Source organism: Mesoplodon mirus, assembly GCF_964341445.2.
Source record: "Mesoplodon mirus genome assembly, chromosome: 13".
Taxonomy (NCBI): Eukaryota; Metazoa; Chordata; class Mammalia; order Artiodactyla; family Ziphiidae; genus Mesoplodon; species Mesoplodon mirus.
Window position 1 is genome coordinate 20,482,792 of NC_138989.1, and position 14,133 is coordinate 20,496,924.

The window sequence follows — 14,133 nt, forward strand, 5'->3', positions numbered from 1 at the left end:
ATCAGATCCATAAACCTCTAACATAGCCTGGGTACTGGGCTGGGGTTCAGGGCTTCCACAGGCATGAGATTATTGCTAATTTGGCGCTCCACCTGCCAGAGGAAAAATACAGGAGACAGAAATGGGGAAAGGTCCTCACTGGCTAATCAGATCCCTCCCGCCCCCTCCCACCTCCTTTCTCTGCTCCCCTCAGCCTTTCTCTCGTCTGTTTCCTTTTTCCCTTTAATCTTTTTCTCTTTCTCGCCTCAAGTTCTCACTGCCCCCGCTCTTTCTCTCCGTTTTCTTGCCTTTCTCTTTTCTTTCTCTTTAACAAATGTCCTCTTCTCTCCTTCTTTCTGTCCTCTCTCTCCTTCTGATTCTTTCTGTCTTTCTTTGTCTCTCTGTCTCTTTCTTTTTCTCTCTCTGCCTTTCTCTGTGTGTTTCTGTCTCTTATTGTCTCTCTCCCTCTCTGCTTCTCTGTGTCTGTTTCCCTCTGTATCTATCTCTCTGTTCCTCCCTCTGTTTCTCTCTTCGTCTCTGTCTGTATCCCGCCCCCATCCCCACATCATCCCGGCACCAGCTCCGTCTCCCAGGGACCAGATTGTCAGGCTGCGCACATCTTGGGCTGCCTGGAAACCTGCCTTGCACAGCCATCGCTGAATTTCTCGTGTCCACCTCTGTTAAAAATATCTTTTGACTTTTGAGATTCCAACGAAAAGAGCACATACACACACCTCATTCCTAAGCTTTGTGATTTTGAAAGACACAACTGGAGGGTCTGGGAGGCCCCTGGAGGTCCCCATGGGTGTTGCCCCACACCCAGTCCTCCAGCTCCTCCCTTCCCACCCCCACTCTAGACTCCGGAGGTGAGCTGAGGTGGTCACAGCTTTGTTCTCTGGAGTTTGTCAGCGTGTGCAGCAGATGTGCCCAGCAGTTGCTTCTAAATCCTGCTGAGCCATTTGCCACAAATCCCTCTTTTGTCACAATTTAGCTGTTAGTTTAAGAGAGTGACAAGAGTGGGGAAAAGGGGAGGAGATCTAGGCTGTGAAAGGATCCTAGGGAGGTGTTAAGAACACAGCGGGAGAGCCAGACATCCCTAGGTTCAAGGCTGGCCAGACACATAAGGTCTGGATAATCTTGGGCAGAGCGACAGCTAACAAGTGGTAAGTGCTCACAGTGTGCCTGGCGTTGTGATAAGCTCTGTAGAGATGTTCTCATTTAAGCCTCCCAGCAGCCTTGTAAATGACAAGCCAGTATAGATAAGGAAGCTGAGGCTCAGAGAGGCTGGGTAACTTGCCCAGTGTCACACAGCTAAGTGGTCACCCTTCAAACAGTCCGATTTCTGAGCCCAGTGCCTGGAGATCTTTGGGGGAGGGTGGTTTCTGGGACCTCCCTCCCAGTGCCCTGACCACCACTGTAGTCCCCACGGGAATGTCTTGTCCATCACAGACCCGTCTCTGTGGACTGTGTAGCTGCTTCTAGTGCTGCCTCCCCCCCGCTCATCCCCCACTCCCCCACTCAATGGAATCCATGAAGTCTCTGCAAATTTGGGGACCCAAAGGACCCCGGTCGTCAGGAAAGATGAGTGAGTAGAGGGCATTTCCTGCAAGTGTTGGGCGAGACTGGGTCGGTTTCCTGAGCATCCAGAGCTTCAGCCAGCAGCCTCCCAATGCTTGTCCCTAGGCCATTAGAAGAGAGGAAAGAGTGCGTGGGGAGTTAAGCAACTCTCCCCAGGAAACACCTCTCCACTCTTCAGACAGGCTCTCCTCCAGGGAGGGCAAGATGGCCAGCAATGTAAGACATTTTTCCTTTTCACATTTGAACATTTCTGAAATCAGGGTGTATCTGACAAATGATGCCCTTTCACAACTACTTGGCAGTACTCTCTTTACAGTGAGTCCTACAGGCAAAGACGTAGCCTTCTATTCCATGAACTGCGGTAGCACAAAGGCTGGCTCTCATTGGCCCAAGCGGATCACGTGCCTCTCATTGGCCAATCACTGCAACTCTGGTTGTTAAGCCTTAGGGGCACCTGTGGTGTTAGGGGTTGCCGTCGGCATCTCCTAGCCGGAGGACCGAAGGAGCAATGGTGGTTTCTGAGAAGAAAATCAAAGTGTTGCGGCCAGAAGAGACAGCTGTGGATTCCGGACAGGTAGAAACAACTGCTGCCTCCTCTACCCAGAGTCATTTTGAGATTCGGTAAGAATATGTGCGTGGAACAGTGGGCCCCTACTACGCGCCTAGTACTCTTGTCTGCTATTATTATTTAAAATGTTAAGTTGAGATGTTTCACCTGAACCTATTCAGGCTTTTAGACAAAACTCCCAGTTTACAGAAAATACACAAGATGGACGAACCGGTTAAATGACACCACCAGGAACTACTCCGGCAAATCCAAATTGTTGAAGCTAAGCGGAGGGCACACAGGTGTTCTGTGCTTTGTGTTCTTTTTTTAAACTTTTCCATGTGTTTCGGAACGAGCACACGGAAAAGGTATTTAATGAGGTATTTCACACCCTCTAGGATAGGCATAATTTTAAACAGAAAATAGTAAGTGGTGGCGAGGTTGTGGGGAAATTGAACCCCAGTATAACCACCGTGGAGATAGTTGGGCAGTTCTTCAAAAAGTTGAACATTGAATTATAAGATGCAGCAATTGCACTTCTAGGTAATATGAATTGAAACCGGGGACTCAAACCAGTTCTTGTACATGGATGTTCATAGCAGCACTATTTACAATAGCTTAAAAGGTGGAAACAACCCAAATACCTATTAATAGACAAGTGAATAAACAAAACTGGTGCATCTATACAATGCAATATTATTCACCTTAAAAAGGAATGAAGTCCCGACACATCCTACAACGTGAATCAACCTTGAAAGTAGTATGCTAAGTGAAAGAAGCCAGACTCAAAAAGTCACATACGATACGATTTCATTTATGTGAAATATCCAGAATAGGTAAACACATAGAAACAGAATGCAGATTGGTGGTTGCCAGGGGCTGAGGAGGGGGTGGGGCGGGGGAGTAACAGCTTTGTGAGGCTTTCTTTTGCACTGCTGAAAATGATTTGGAATCAGAGATTGCACAACAACATGGTGAATGTACTAAATGCCAGTGAATCGCTCACTTTAAAATGGTTAATTTTATGTTAGGATGTGAATTTCACCTCATTTTTAAAAATTGGTGGGAAAATAAAATTAAATATATAAAAAGCCCACCCAGGAACTGTCCACAGGTCAGTAGGGAAATGAGTCAGGAGAAGAGAGGCAGTCAGTAAAAGGTGCATTAAATAAGTGCATAACTTGCTTAATGAAATTCTCGGGACTTCCCTGGTGGCGCAGTGGTTAAGAATCCGCCTGCCAGTGCAGGGGACACGGGTTCGAGCCCTGGTCTGGGAAGATCCCACATGCCACGGAGCAGCTAAGCCCGTGCACCACAACTACTGAGCCTGCGCTCTAGAGCCCGCGAGCCACAACTGCTGAGCCCACGCACCACAACTACTGAAGCCCGCACACCTAGAAACCGTGCTCCGCAACAAGAGAAGCCACCACAATGAGAAGCTCACTCACCGCAACGAAGAGGAGCCCCCGCTCGCCACAACTAGAGAAAGCCGCGCAGCAACGAAGACCCAACGCAGCCAAAAATAACTAGATAAATAAATTTATAAAAAAAAGAAATTCTCTTCCACCTGGGAACCCTTGGAGCCAGTGTAGACACACAACCTAATCTCCCCATTCCAAGCGCAGAGATAATTGTCCCGTATCTCCCTTCAGTTGGATGATGGCAGCTCTCAGAGTTTGTTAATTCCCTGACACACTGGCCTGTCACCTGTGCCAATAGCTGGGGGCGCTCCAGAGAAAGGCTGCAGGACAAGAAACACAAGCGCAGAGAAATGGTAAGAGCCTTGAGGATACGTGGCATCTCCTGCAGATTCTAAGTTGAGCATATCTGACAAGGCAAACAGAGGTCTTTCTTCTGTGGCCAAATGGCTGATAAAATCTATAGCAAAATAAATATAACAGTTTCTCCTTTTGCATTTGTGAGAGTGGCAAGGTGTTTGTTGGATCTCATTGAGGATTTCTTTTTTTTTTTTTTAAACACGTGCCACACCCAGCTCCTTAGGAAGCTGGAGAGGGGGGTCACCAGCTCTCCTGCTGACAATGCCCCATACCTAGCCCACGTGTAATTGGACTTTTACAGGTGGGTCACACACCTACGAGGAATGTCTCCCCAAATCCAGCAGAATCTCAGGGTCTGTGAGAAATGTGTGCCCCTCTCTCTCCGCTACATGCAACTATGTGAAAACCATGAATTTTTTTTAATTTACAACGTTGTGTTTAATTTCTGCTGTACAGCAAAGTGACTCAGTTATACACACACACATATATATATATATATTATTTTCCATTATGGTTTATCATAGGGTATTGAATATAGTTCCCTGTGCTATACAGTAGGACCTTGTTGTTTATCCATCCTATATATAATAGTTTGCATCTGCTAACCCCAAACTGCCAAACCTTCCCTCCTCAACCCCCTCCCCTTTGGCAACTCTCACAAGTTGGCAACTCTCACAACTCTCACAAAAACAGACTCACAAGTCTGTGAGTCTGTTTTTGTTTTGTAGATGTACATTTGTGTCATATTTTAGATTCCACGTATAAGTGATATCATATGGTATTTGTTTTTCTGACTTCATATGATAATCTCTAGGTCCATTCACATTGCTGCAAATGGCATTATTTCATTCTTTTTAATGGCTGAGTAATATTCCATTGTATATGTGTACCACATCTTCTTTATCCATTCATCTGTCTATGGACATTTAGGTTGTTTCCATGTCTTGGCTATTGTAAATAGTGCTGCTTTGAACATTGGGGTGCATGTATCTTTTTGAATTATAGTTTTGTCTATAATTTATACTCCTGGGGTATATGCCCAGGAGTTATATGATATCTGGATCATATGATTGCTGGATCATATGGCAACTCTATTTTTAGTTTTTTTGAGGAACCTCCATACTGTTTTCTATAATGGCTGTACCAATTTACATTCCCACCAACAGTGTAAGAGGATTCCCTTTGCTCCACACCGCCTCCAGCATTTATTATTTGTAGATGTTTTAATGATGGTCATTCTGACTGGTGTGAGGTGGTACCTCATTGTAGTTTTGATTTGCATTTCTCTAATAATTAGCGGTGATGAGCATCTTTTCATGTGCCTGTTGGCCATCTGTAGGTCTTCTTTGGAGGAACGTCTATTTACATCTTCTGCCCATTTTTCGATCGGGTTGTTTGTTTTGTTATTGAATTGTAGGAGCTGTTTGTATATTTTGAGAATTAAGCCCTTGTTGGTCACATCATTTGCAAATATTTTCTCCCAGTTCGTAGGTTGTCTTTTCATTTTGTTTATGGTTTCCTTTGCTGTGCAAAAGCTTATAAGTTTGATTAGGTCCCATTTGTTTATTTTTACTTTTATTTCTATTGCCTTAGGAGACTGACCTAAGAAAACATTGGTATGATTTATGTCAGAGAATGTTTTGCTTATGTCCTCTTCTAAGAGTTTTATGGTGTCTTATCTTATATTTAAGTCTTTAAGCCATTTTGAGTTTATTTTTGTGTATGGTGAGAAGGTGTGTTCTAATTTCATTGATTTACATGCGGCTGTCCAACTCTCTCAACACCATTTGCTGAAGAGACTGTCTTTTCCCCATTGTATATTCTTGCCTCCCTTGTCAAAGATTAATTGTCCATAGGTGTGTGAGTTTATTTTTGGGCTTTCTATTCTGTTCCATTGATCCATATGTCTGTTTCTGTGCCAGTAACACACGTTTCGATGACTGTAGCTTTGTAGTATTGTCTGAAGTCTGGGAGGGTTATGTCTCCTGCTTTCTTCTTTTTCCTCAGGATTGCTGTGGCAATTCTGGGTCTTTTATGGTTCCATATAAATTTTAGGATCATTTGTTCTAGTTCTGTGAAAAATGTCATGGGTATTTTGATAGGTACTGCATTAAATCTGTAGATTGCTTTGGGTAGTATGGCCATTTAAACAATATTAATTCTTCCAATCCAAGAGCATGGGATTTCTTTCCATTTCTTTGAATCATCTTCAGTTTCCTTTATTACTGTTTTATAGTTCTTAGCAATTCACCTCCTTGGTAAGGTTTATCCCCAAGTATTTTATTTTTTTTGATGTGATAAAAACCATGAATTCTTAAAGCAATGAACCCAATCTGAAATTTCCTAGCAAGACACATTAGGGTTCCTGGGAATGAATTCCACAAGGCAGGAAATGTCAGCCAATAGGCAAGTCACCTACCTTACCAGAGCTATCTCCTCTCTCTAGCCCTGTGATCACGCATGTTTCGCAGACAGCAGTCACCACATCTGCTCTGCTGGTGGCTTCAAAGTGGGAGTACTGAATGACTTGGTGATGGAGAGAGGAACAGAATACAGACCCGGAATTCTGGGGGGCGGAAATGACTTTGTCATCATCATTCTGTTTCTCTTTCTTTAGGAGGTCAAGTTGGCCATATCAGAGAAAGCCCCAGAAGGTGGTAATTTTGCCACTGACTTTAGCTGACATACTGACACATACTCCCCATGGTAGCTGGTTTGTGCTGAACCTGTCACCGCCTCTTCAAAACGTTGCTGGTTGCCATGGAAACAGAAAAAGCACTGACTGAAAGAGCTGCTGGAAATTTCAAATCAAGATGTCCAAAACTGTCCCTGCAATATATTTTTCTAAGACCTGATTTGAAAGAGAAACAATGGCACAACTTGGCAAAGAAGACAACGGAAGATGAATGATAATAAGAATGGCTTGACATAATTTCTAGATCCCGACATCCTATCTCGATTCTATCCTTTTAAAAATTGGTCCCAGGGAGATATTGGGTGAAGCAGATTCAGTGATCCATGGGCTCCTGACTTGAGACATGACTTTGTTATGGATGGCAAGCCTGTTTGCTGTTCTCAGCATTTAAATCTTGACAGGACAGTGTGGCAACATAACTCGGAATATACTTGCTAAATGAACCTCTTGCATGCCAATCTACCTCCTACTCTCTGAGCTAAAAAAGAGCCTTGCAACTCAGATGATTATATATCTATTTTTTAAATCCAGTCTGTAAGGCGGCACTGTGAAACGAAAGATAATGCCTCTCTTTAACCTTTGTCAGATTGGCATACCAGAAGATGAGATTTTCTTTTAAACTCCTAAAGAAGATATTCAATTAATTTAAAAAAATAGATTCAGAAAATAATTAGACAAACTGGAATTTTGGAAATTTCTCTTATGATATAAAAAGTGTCAACTACATCCTCCTATTCTGGCCTTTGGATTTTGTTTGGGCCATTCAAAAATGGTGGCCTTGTTCTCTTGGTTTTTCCCATGGTTCAAATAGTGGGAAACGTCTGCCTTCTCCATTTCACATGTTGGAATCGCCATCTTTCCTTCCAGTTACCCAAGGTAGAAACTTTGGAATCAAGTTTCTTGGAAACTTTGATTCCTTCTTCTCCCTCAACCCCCATGTATTAGTCAGCTCAGGCTGCCATAACAAAGTATTGGGTTGGCCAGAAAGTTCATTAGGATTTCCCATAAGATATTACGGAATACCAATACCATAGACTGGGTGGCTTAAACAACAGAAATTCATTTTCTATTGGTTCTGGAGTCTGGAAGTCTCAGGTCAGAGTGCCAGCATGGTCGGGTTCTGGTGTGAGTTTTCTTCCTGACCTACAGATAGCCACCCTCTTGCTCTGGTCTCACATGGCAGAGAGGAGGGGGGCGGCGGGGTGGGGGGAGAGGGGGAGAGAGGAAGAGAGACAGCTCTGTTGTCTCTTCTTATAAGGGCATTAATCCCATCATGAGGGTCCTACCCTCATGATCTCATCTAAATCTAATTGCCTGCCAAAGACCCCCATCTCCAAATACCATCGTGTTGGGATTAACATATGAATTGGGGGGCCACAATGCAGTGGCAAATATCTATCAGGTTCTTTTTCTCCTCTCCATCACCACTACCACTATCCTAGTTGAGATGTTTATCATCTCTTACTAAGACAGTTGAAGAGCCTCCTAGCTAATCTCTCTGCTCCCAGACTTTAAATCCCTTTAAATCTACCCCTTTAAATCTGCCCTCCATGTAGTAAGTAGCCTTGTCTTCCAAAAAAGTTGAGACCAGATATGATGGTCTGGAAGCCAGATATCATGGGAAGGCCTATGTATACATGAGAAGTTCAAGAGGTAGACTGGACCACTCACAGTTGATGCTCTGCTTCATGGAAAGCCCAGCCACCATCACCACAGCTGAAGTCTCCACTGCCCCCCAGTGCTGGCTTCTTTGCCTCCCCTGGATTGAGGCTAGGATCAGACACAGCGTCTGTTGTACCTGCCATGGTAGGAGCCCTGGCAGCTCTGGTACCCAGGTCCATGAGCACACCAGACTCTTGAAGACTCTGATCCTCCCCATCACGTCTAGACTTGGATGAAGCTCCATGTAGCAGGACCTGGGATGTGACCTCCCCAGCAGCTTCCCAAAAGCCTACGTGGGGACTCAATGCCCTGTCGGATAAACTTTGACCAATGAGCATCAAGAGCCAGAAGAAAATTCCTCTCTCTTCCTCTCAGTGAACTGGTCTGAGGCACAGGGTTTCTGTACAGCCTGTTCACAAATGTCCCATGTGATAGAGCATCTGGCTGTGCTTCTCCACAGCCTCCTTGCACTTGTTTCATCTCGTTTGGTGGCTTATGTGCTGCCCTCTCATGATCACCTAACTGCCCACGTGTCACTCCCTCCATATCTGCTTCCCTATCTTCCCACCATCCCTGCCCCATAAACAAGTTCAAAGTCAGGCACCCCTTCTCTCTACTTCCACAAAAATCTGAATTATTGAAACCATTAGCTTTATTGAATGCTCCCCCATCACTCTCCCCTACTAGGCAGTGAACTCCGCTGAGAGCAGGGGCCATGCTTTATTCATTTCTGTAATCCGCAACGCCTAGCACTGTGTCTGGAGATTCAGTGAAGATTGGCTAAACTGAAGAGCCCATTGATGCTCACTTGGTGAGGCCTAAAATAGTACACAAGATTTCTACAGACATGACACTAAAGGAGAGCATCCCTGGACATAGAGACAACCTGAGAAAATACCTAGATGCCAGAGTAGAGGGGATAAGCCTGGCCAGGTAGGTCGGGGCTCTCTTGCAAGGGCTTGACAACCAAGCCAGTGAGTCTGCATATCTTTTCGGTAGATAAATTGGGAGCCTTTGAAACCAGGGAGTTGCTTTAGAAAGCTGAAATTGTCCATGATATGTGGGGGGGAGGGGATACTGATTGGGGAATGGTGCGGATCAGAATTGCTGTGGTAGCCAAGAGAATGGGAAAGAGGGATGCTTGTGGGCGAGACAGTGGAGGTAGAGTCCACTGGTCGCAGCAAGCACTTGGGAGTGGAAGAAATCAGAGTTAGCTTCTAGTATTCAAAACAAGGTCTCTGGGAGAACAGTGGGGCCGGCAATGGAAATTGTAAAGACAGGAGTCATCTTTGGTTTGGGGTTGGGAGGCAGAGATGAAGGAGTGTCAGAAGCATTTTCATAAAAGATGAAACTGCTGCAACACACACACACACACACACCCCCACCACCAGCAGCAACAGCGGACAGCAAGCCATGGTGGTTCTTTCATTTGTTTTGCCATTTGTTTTCATTTGTTTTTATCATGAGCAATGGGCACAGGACTAAAATAACATTTCTGCAAATTCAGAGGGCAAGAGCCATCTGTCCTGCGATTTCTGCTTCAATGTAAGGTGAGTCAGCAGAGGTGAAAGTATTAGCTCCCCCGTTGATCTCCCTGCAAATTCCCGTCTTTCTGCGTCGACCTAAACATTCATACTGTGGGCATGTACTTCCTGGGGCTAACTGAATAAATTCCTTTAGGGACAGATCATGTTATTGGGGCAGGAAGGAAAGCCAAAGAGCAGTGAAGAAACAGTGAAAGTTACATAACAATAGGAAAATTCCTCTTCTACCAAGTCATTGGGCTTCTAGAAAGGAAGGCACTTGGAGGCTTCATATCCAAGAAGCTGTTATTGTTATCGCTCTCATCATCATTTTCATGTTTCAGGCGCTTATGCAGCGCCCAGCTGTGGCTGTTAATTGGCCAGTGAGTTAAGAGCATTCATAGAGCAGACTCTCGGACAGCCGGCACTAAGGGAAAGATGGAAAATAAAAGTTGCAGTCCCCGTCCTCCGAGAGTACTCCCTAATGTGAGTAATTCAAACACAGAAGATCATTTAGAAATAAGACACTAGAGGCTATGAAGTACTGAACAGTAAACGGCTAAAGGTTAAAATTTAGTGTTTTCATAGTGTGCCAGCAAGTAGAACTCTTAGGAAGGAGAGTTTGGGGAGCCCAAGAGCATCATCTTGGGATGGAGCAGTTTGGAGAAAGTTCTCTCTTCTTTTTCATCAAGTTATTCTGGGTGGGCTTCACCAACGTGATGTATCAAGACATATATATATAGAAGAGCTATTAAGTCGAGTGCTTGGATATCACAAAGTGATTCTGAGATAAGTGAAGGGAGGATCATTCTAGGAGGGAGAGTGATTGGGGGAAATCCAGCAGTTTCTAAGGCAAGTCCAGTGCTTCTCAGTGGAGTCCTCAAAATATCTGCACCAGAACAGTCTGATTCAGCTGGTCAGGAATGGGACCAGACAATCCCCATTTTAATCCAGCCCCAGGTGATCCTGAGGCATCCTAAGTTTGAGAACCATGGCAAGTCTTTCTCTCCGGTCCTCCCATCCCCACCCCACCCATCCCTGTAATGGCTCTCATGTATTCAGTCATGTACGTATTCAAATATATGTACGGAGTCTCTGCTGTGTGCCATGCTCTGTTGTAGGGGCTGAAGATGCAGAAGAAAACAAAAGAGACCAAGTCCCTGCCCTCCTGGAGTTCCTATCCTAGTGAAGTAGCCAAACAACAAACCAATAAATATACAATAAATATGCAATATGGTGATGAGCACTGCAGGGGAGCCAGGAAGGACAGTGGCTCAAGTGGACGACGGGTCAAGTGCTGTTGGATATCAAAGGACAAGGAGGTCCTCTCTGATCAGTGGCATTTAAGCAAAAACCCAGTCTTTCTAAGTGCCCTGAGACTGCTGGCTGATTTGCCCATTCCCTGAGTTCTTCCTCATCCTCCAGATTCATTCCTTCACCAATACTGAGGGCGTCTTGCGTGCCAGTAAGATCTCTGTAGCACCTGCTGCCCAGCCTCATCAGGGTTGCTTTGTTTTTGTTCCTGCCATTCTCAGCAGTTCCATGGTTTTTCACAGCCCCTGCTGATCGCCCAAGTCTCTCCCACACCCTCCCCACCCACTGTACTTCCGATCCATTGCTCTGAATTTCCATCTTCCCAAATCAACATGGTGCTCCAAACATCACACTCTGTAGGACACAACCTGCAGAAGGCTTGGCAAGGGCTAGATGATGGCTGGAGCTCCAAGGAGTAGGGAAGTCTGTGAACGGCAATAAACTGCATAATCATGCCGGCTCCTCTTGTGGTTAAGCAAGATCCTGAAGGCAGCAGCCTGGATGAAAAGGGTTAAAATGTGTGAATAAGGAGGCTGGGAACAGGAGGACACCGGATACCTGCTAAACGAGACCGTATAAAGGATTCATGTCATCCCATTGAATCCTTATAGCAATACTATGAGGTTGGTATTAAGCCCATTTTGACAGGTGGACAACTGAGGCTCAGTGAGCTTAGGTAACCTGTGTCTAAGGCCACACAGCCAGTGATGGATGGAGATGGGATTCAAACCTGGATCTGAGTCTAAAGCTCCTTGCTTTCTTCCATCAAGTGAAGTGTGAGTTTATAAAGGAAAAAATTCTCAACAGTGCATCTCAGGTTAAGGGAAATCATGACAACTTTGCCAGCTGAAGACTCAGAGGAACTTGGAATACAGCCCTTCAATTCTAGATAGGTCATATGTGTCAACCAGCAGGTTGAGTTGATAACAATCACGTTGTGACCTGACCACGCTCCCATGCCACTGCCAGATCAGCTAGATAGAATCTGGCAGGGCTGATAAATTTCTCCTTTAGCCAGGTAGAAGCAAGGGAAAAATGCAGACCAAAAGACAGCAAAAAAGAAGCTTGCAACAAAACAAAACAAACCTAAACTAAACCTTAAAGCATCTGGTTCAAGCTGTTGCAAATTCCCAGATGCATGAAAACCAAATTCGTTAATAAATACAAAAAAGGGGAATTCCCTGGCAGTCCAGTGGTTAGGACTCTACACTCCCAATGCTGAGGGCCTGGGTTCAATCCCTGGTCAGGGAACTAAAATCCCACAAGCCACATGGCACAGCCAAAAAAAACCCCAAAGAAATGTGAAAAAGACTTAGCTCCATGGAGCTGTCCTAAACTCATTTACTGAGCCGGAGCTTGTAACTGATCAGGTGATTTCCAGTTGTGGCTCCACGGCACTCACCTCCTCCCTCTGGGAATGTGACCTGCGACGAGGAGACGTCTACTGTCTGGACTCTTCCAACATGCTTCTTTTTCCCTGGAATCCAGGAAATCCTGGCTACCTGCAGTGTGCAAAGGCAGCTGGCCAGGCAAGGAAGCTGGCACTAGGTCCTGGGGGCCCCTCCCTGGGGGGAGCAAAGTTTGCCTCTCAGATTGCAGCTGCAGAAAGAGGGAGGGGACTAGGGGGTTGGGTTGGAGAGCCGTGGAGGCAGTGGTTTGGGCATCAACTCAGTGAGTCATGCCCGGGGCAGCTTTTTACAGGAGTTGCAAATTCCAGTAACAGCAGTTGAGGGACATCTCTCGAGGGACTTCCAACCAATCGAAAGTGCCTCTTGCTCCATTTTGGCAGTTCTGAGTCCGCATCCAAATAGCTTACCTTCAAAAGCAGATCCTGAAGGTTTTCCTTGCATGGGTCCCTGGGCTTCCTGAAACCAGGAGGTTTTTCTGCCCTGAAGTTGGAGATGTTGGGTGATAGCCATTGTCAGCAAACACTGCACCTGAGTCTGGCCCCTCATCCACATCGGGATGCGATTTCCATTTCCTTTGTCCTGGAGGGTTTACTGGGTATTTTTCTTTTGCACCTCCAGATCCACTCCCTGGCTTTCTCCCTGTTCTCACCCCTGGGGAGGCTGACCTATGTGATCTCCATCAATGGGCTCCCTCTCTTGTGGTGTCCAGTTGGTAGAGCCCCAGCAGGAGATGAGAAGGCAGGCAGAGAGTGAGGTCATTCTTCCCAGCTTCCTGTATGTGGGGTCCCACGGGCTGACAGGGTCCTTTATGGGAAGAGTACAGCCCTCTCTAAACAATATCTCTATCTCTAGACTCTGGTAACCACTCTCCCTGTCCTTTCCAGCCTAAGGGGGTAACAGCTCCCCCTGTTACTAGCTCTGGGTACTGCACCATCCTTGAGGTTTCCTTAAACTCTGCCCTCTCCCTTTATCAAACCCACCTCTTTATTCTGTTCCAGGACAGTGATATCCACCACTCTGTCTTCCAGCTCACTTATTTATTCTTCTGCCTCATTTATTCTGCCATTGATTCCTTCTAGTGTATTTTTCATTTCAATTATTTTATTTTATTTTTTATAAATTTATTTATTTATGGCTGCGTTGGGTCTTCGCCGCTGCACGTGGGCCCTCTCCAGTTTCCGTGAGTGGAGGCCACTCCTCACTGGGGTGCGCGGGCCGCTCATTGTGGTGGCCCCTCCCGCTGTGGAGCTCGGGCTCCAGGCGCGCTGGCCTCAGCAGTTGCGGCAAGTGGGCTCAGCAGTTGTGGTGCACGGGCCCATATGCTCTGCAGCACGTGGGATCCTCCCAGTGTCCCCCGCACTGGCAGGCGGACTCCCAACCACTGCGCCACCAGGGAAGCCCCTTCATTTCAATTATTGTTCATCTCTCTTTGTTCTTTAAATCTTCTAGCTGTTAGTTAAACATTTCTTGTATCTTCTTGGTCTGTGCCTCCATTCTTTTTCCAAGATCTTAGATCATCTTTACTATCATTACTCTGAGTTCTTTTTCAGGTAGATTGCCTAGCTCCACTTCACTTAGTTGTTTTTGTGGGTATGAAACCCAGTGAGAGTGTGCCATCTCCCCACTTCTGGGCACCTGAGTGATACCA